This window comes from Gorilla gorilla, chromosome 2 (genome assembly GCF_029281585.2).
Source record: "Gorilla gorilla gorilla isolate KB3781 chromosome 2, NHGRI_mGorGor1-v2.1_pri, whole genome shotgun sequence".
NCBI classification, from domain to species: Eukaryota; Metazoa; Chordata; class Mammalia; order Primates; family Hominidae; genus Gorilla; species Gorilla gorilla.
In genome coordinates, this window is record NC_086017.1 from 159,183,411 (window position 1) to 159,190,063 (window position 6,653).

Genomic DNA, 6,653 nt, shown 5'->3' on the forward strand with positions numbered 1-6,653 from the left:
ACCGGGTTCATCTCACTAGGGAGTGCCAGACAGTGGGCGCAGGCCAGTGGGTGCACACACCGTGCGTGAGCCGAAGCAGGGCGAGGCATTGCCTCACCTGGGAAGCGCAAGGGGTCAGGGAGTTCCCTTTCCGACCTGGAAAATCGGGTTACTCCCACCCGAATATTGCGCTTTTCAGACCGGCTTAAAAAAACCGCGCACCACGAGACTATATCCCACACCTGGCTCGGAGGGTCCTACACCCACGGAATCTCGCTGATTGCTAGCACAGCAGTCTGAGATCAAACTGCAAGGCGGCAGCGAGGCTGGGGGAGGGGCGCCCGCCATTGCCCAGGCTTGCTTAGGTAAACAAAGCATCCGGGAAGCTCGAACTGGGTGGAGCCCACCACAGCTCAAGGAGGCCTGCCGGCCTCTGTAGGCTCCACCTCTGGGGGCAGGGCACAGACAAACAAAAAGACAGCAGTAACCTCTGCAGACTTAAATGTCCCTGTCTGACAGCTTTGAAGAGAGCAGTGGTTCTCCCAGCATGCAGCTGGAGATCTGAGAACGGGCAGACTGCCTCCTCAAGTGGGTCCCTGACCCCTGACCCCCGAGCAGCCTAACTGGGAGGCACCCCCCAGCAGGGGCACACTGACACCTCACACAGCAGGGTATTCCAACAGACCTGCAGCCGAGGGTCCTGTCTGTTAGAAGGAAAACTAACAAACAGAAAGGACATCCACACCAAAAACCCATCTGTACATCACCATCATCAAAGACCAAAAGTAGATAAAACCACAAAGATGGGGAAAAAACAGAACAGAAAAACTGGAAACTCTAAAACGCAGAGCGCCTCTCCTCCTCCAAAGGAACGCAGTTCCTCACCAGCAACGGAACAAAGCTGGATGGAGAATGACTTTGACGAGCTGAGAGAAGAAGGCTTCAGACGATCAAATTACTCTGAGCTACGGGAGGACATTCAAACCAAAGGCAAAGAAGTTGAGAACTTTGAAAAAAATTTAGAAGAATGTATAACTAGAATAACCAGTAGAGAGAAGTGCTTAAAGGAGCTGATGGAGCTGAAAACCAAGGCTCGAGAACTACGTGAAGAATGCAGAAGCCTCAAGAGCCGATGCGATCAACTGGAAGAAAGGGTATCAGCAATGGAAGATGAAATGAATGAAATGAAGCGAGAAGGGAAGTTTAGAGAAAAAAGAATAAAAAGAAACGAACAAAGCCTCCAAGAAATATGGGACTATGTGAAAAGACCAAATCTACGTCTGACTGGTGTACCTGAAAGTGATGGGGAGAATGGAACCAAGTTGGAAAACACTCTGCAGGATATTATCCAGGAGAACTTCCCCAATCTAGCAAGGCAGGCCAACGTTCAGATTCAGGAAATACAGAGAACGCCACAAAAATACTCCTCGAGAAGAGCAACTCCAAGACACATAATTGTCAGATTCACCAAAGTTGAAATGAAGGAAAAAATGTTAAGGGCAGCCAGAGAGAAAGGTCGGGTTACCCTCAAAGGGAAGCCCATCAGACTAACAGCGGATCTCTCGGCAGAAACCCTACAAGCCAGAAGAGAGTGGGGGCCAATATTCAACATTCTTAAAGAAAAGAATTTTCAACCCAGAATTTCATATCCAGCCAAACTAAGCTTCATAAGTGAAGGAGAAATAAAATACTTTACAGACAAGCAAATGCTGAGAGATTTTGTCACCACCAAGCCGGCCCTAAAAGAGCTCCTGAAGGAAGCACTAAACATGGAAAGGAACAACCGGTACCAGCTGCTGCAAAATCATGCCAAAATGTAAAGACCATCGAGACTAGGAAGAAACTGCATCAACTAACGAGCAAAATCACCAGCTAACATCATAATGACAGGATCAAATTCACACATAACAATATTAACTTTAAATGTAAATGGACTAAATTCTCCAATTAAAAGACACAGACTGGCAAATTGGATAGAGTCAAGACCCATTAGTGTGCTGTATTCAGGAAACCCATCTCACATGCAGAGACACACATAGGCTCAAAATAAAAGGATGGAGGAAGATCTACCAAGCAAATGGAAAACAAAAAAAGGCAGGGGTTGCAATCCTAGTCTCTGATAAAACAGACTTTAAACCAACAAAGATCAAAAGAGACAAAGAAGGCCATTACATAATGGTAAAGGGATCAATTCAACAAGAAGAGCTAACTATCCTAAATATATATGCACCCAATACAGGAGCACCCAGATTCATAAAGCAAGTCCTGAGTGACCTACAAAGAGACTTAGACTCCCACACATTAATAATGGGAGACTTTAACACCCCACTTTCAACATTAGACAGATCAACGAGACAGAAAGTCAACAAGGATACCCAGGAATTGAACTCAGCTCTGCACCAAGCGGACCTAATAGACATCTACAGAACTCTCCACCCCAAATCAACAGAATATACATTTTTTTCAGCACCACCCCACACCTATTTCAAAATTGACCACATACTTGGAAGTAAAGCTTTCCTCAGCAAATGTAAAAGAACAGAAATTATAACAAACTATCTCTCAGACCACAGTGCAATCAAACTAGAACTCAGGATTAAGAATGTCACTCAAAGCCACTCAACTACATGGAAACTGAACAACCTGCTCCTGAATGACTACTGGGTACATAACGAAATGAAGGCAGAAATAAAGATGTTCTTTGAAACCAACGAGAACAAAGACACAACATACCAGAATCTCTGGGATGCATTCAAAGCAGTGTGTAGATGGAAATTTATAGCACTAAATGCCCACAAGAGAAAGCAGGAAAGATCCAAAATTGACACCCTAACATCACAATTAAAAGAACTAGAAAAGCAAGAGCAAACACATTCAAAAGCTAGCAGAAGGCAAGAAATAACTAAAATCAGAGCAGAACTGAAGGAAATAGAGACACAAAAAACCCTTCAAAAAATCAATGAATCCAGGAGCTAGTTTTTTGAAAGGATCAACAAAATTGATAGACCGCTAGCAAGACTAATAAAGAAAAAAAGAGAGAAGAATCAAATAGACACAATAAAAAATGATAAAGGGGATATCACCACCAACCCCACAGAAATACCAACTACCATCAGAGAATACTACAAACACCTCTACGCAAATAAACTAGAAAATCTAGATGAAATGGATACATTCCTCGACACATACACTCTCCCAAGACTAAACCAGGAAGAAGTTGAATCTCTGAATAGACCAATAACAGGAGCTGAAATTGTGGCAATAATCAATAGTTTACCAACCAAAAAGAGTCCAGGACCAGATGGATTCACAGCCGAATTCTACCAGAGGTACAAGGAGGAACTGGTACCATTCCTTCTGAAACTATTCCAATCAATAGAAAAAGAGGGAATCCTCCCTAATTCATTTTATGAGGCCAGCATCATTCTGATACCAAAGCCGGGCAGAGACACAACCAAAAAAGAGAATTTTAGACCAATATCCTTGATGAACATTGATGCAAAAATCCTCAATAAAATACTGGCAAACCGAATCCAGCAGCACATCAAAAAGCTTATCCACCATGATCAAGTGGGCTTCATCCCTGGGATGCAAGGCTGGTTCAATATACACAAATCAATAAATGTAATCCAGCATATAAACAGAGCCAAAGACAAAAACCACATGATTATCTCAATAGATGCAGAAAAAGCCTTTGACAAAATTCAACAACCCTTCATGCTAAAAACTCTCAATAAATTAGGTATTGATGGGACATATTTCAAAATAATAAGAGCTATCTATGACAAACCCACAGCCAATATCATACTGAATGGGCAAAAACTGGAAGCATTCCCTTTGAAAACTGGCACAAGACAGAGATGCCCTCTCTCACCGCTCCTATTCAACATAGTGTTGGAAGTTCTGGCCAGGGCAATTAGGCAGGAGAAGGAAATAAAGGGTATTCAATTAGGAAAAGAGGAAGTCAAATTGTCCCTGTTTGCAGACGACATGATTGTATATCTAGAAAACCCCATTGTCTCAGCCCAAAATCTTCTTAAGCTGATAAGCAACTTCAGCAAAGTCTCAGGATACAAAATCAATGTACAAAAATCACAAGCATTCTTATACACCAACAACAGACAAACAGAGAGCCAAATCATGAGTGAACTCCCATTCACAATTGCTTCAAAGAGAATAAAATACCTAGGAATCCAACTTACAAGGGATGTGAAGGACCTCTTCAAGGAGAACTACAAACCACTGCTCAAGGAAATAAAAGAGGATACAAACAAATGGAAGAACATTCCATGCTCATGGGTAGGAAGAATCAATATCGTGAAAATGGCCATACTGCCCAAGGTAATTTACAGATTCAATGCCATCCCCATCAAGCTACCAATGACTTTCTTCACAGAATTGGAAAAAACTACTTTAAAGTTCATATGGAACCAAGAAAGAGTCCACATCGCCAAGTCAATCCTAAGCCAAAAGAACAAAGCTGGAGGCATCACACTACCTGACTTCAAACTATACTACAAGGCTACAGTAACCAAAACAGCATGGTACTGGTACCAAAACAGAGATATAGATCAATGGAACAGAACAGAGCCCTCAGAAATAACGCCGCATACCTACAACTATCTGATCTTTGACAAACCTGAGAAAAACAAGCAATGGGAAAAGGATTCCCTATTTAATAAAGGGTGCTGGGAAAACTGGCTAGCCATATGTAGAAAGCTGAAACTGGATCCCTTCCTTACACCTTATACAAAAATCAATTCAAGATGGATTAAAGATTTAAACTTTAGACCTAAAACCATAAAAACCCTAGAAGAAAACCTAGGCATTACCATTCAGGACATAGGCATGGGCAAGGACTTCATGTCCAAAACACCAAAAGCAATGGCAACAAAAGCCAAAATTGACAAATGGGATCTAATTAAACTAAAGAGCTTCTGCACAGCAAAAGAAACTACCATCAGAGTGAACAGGCAACCTACAAAATGGGAGAAAATTTTTGCAACCTACTCATCTGACAAAGGGCTAATATCCAGAATCTACAATGAACTCAAACAAATTTACAAGAAAAAAACAAAAAACCCCATCAAAAAGTGGGCGAAGGACATGAACAGACACTTCTCAAAAGAAGACATTTATGCAGCCAAAAAACACATGAAAAAATGCTCATCATCACTAGCCATCAGAGAAATGCAAATCAAAACCACTATGAGATACCATCTCACACCAGTTAGAATGGCAATCATTAAAAAGTCAGGAAACAACAGGTGCTAGAGAGGATGTGGAGAAATAGGAACACTTTTACATTGTTGGTGGGACTGTAAACTAGTTCAACCACTGTGGAAGTCAGTGTGGCGATTCCTCAGGGATGTAGAACTAGAAATACCATTTGACCCAGCCATCCCATTACTGGGTATATACCCAAATGACTATAAATCATACTGCTATAAAGACACATGCACACGTATGTTTATTGCGGCATTATTCACAATAGCAAAGACTTGGAACCAACCCAAATGTCCAACAATGATAGACTGGATTAAGAAAATGTGGCACATATACACCATGGAATACTATGCAGCCATAAAAAATGATGAGTTCATGTCCTTTGTAGGGACATGGATGAAATTGGAAATCATCATTCTCAGTAAACTATCGCAAGAACAAAAAACCAAACACCGCATATTCTCACTCATAGGTGGGAATTGAACAATGAGATCACATGAACACAGGAAGGGGAATATCACACTCTGGGGACTGTGGTGGGGTGGGGGGAGGGGGGAGGGATAGCACTGGGAGATATACCTAATGCTATATGACGAGTTAGTGGGTGCAGCGCACCAGCATGGCACATGTATACATATGTAACTAACCTGCACAATGTGCACATGTACCCTAAAACTTAAAGTATAATAAAAAATAAAAAAAAAAACTTAAACTCAGGGAAAAAAAAAAAAACACAATGGATCAACAAAATGAAGTCTGATCTTTAAATAATAAACAAAATTGATAAACCACTACCTAGGCTAACAACAAGAAATAGAGAGAAGACCTAGATAAACAAAATCAGAAAAGAAAGAGAAGGCATTACAACACAGAAATACAAAAGATCACCGGAGACTATGATGAACACCAATACACTAACAAACTAAAAAACCTAGAATAAATGGATAAATTCATGGACACATACAACCAATAAAGATTAAATCAGGAAGAAATAAAAAACCTGAACAGACCAATAATAAGTAATAAGATTGAATCAGTAATGAAGAATTTCCCAACAATGAAAAGTCAAGAACTGGATGTCTTCACTGCCAAATTCTACCTAACTTTCAAAGAACTAACATCAATTCTCCTTAAACTAGTTCAAAAAATTGAAAAGAAAAGAATTCTCCCTAACTCATTCTATGAGGCCAGCATTATCCTGATAGCAAAGCCAGACAAGGACACAACAGAAGAAGAAAACTGCAGACCAATATCCACAATAAACATAGATGCAAAAATTTTCAAAACAGTTACTAGAAAACTGATTCCAGCAGCATGTCAAAAAGAAAATACATCATGATCAAGTGGGATTTATCCCAAGGATGCAAGGATGGTTCAACATATGCAAATCAATGTTTATGATATATTACATTGACAGAATGAAGGACAAAACCATATGACCATCTCAA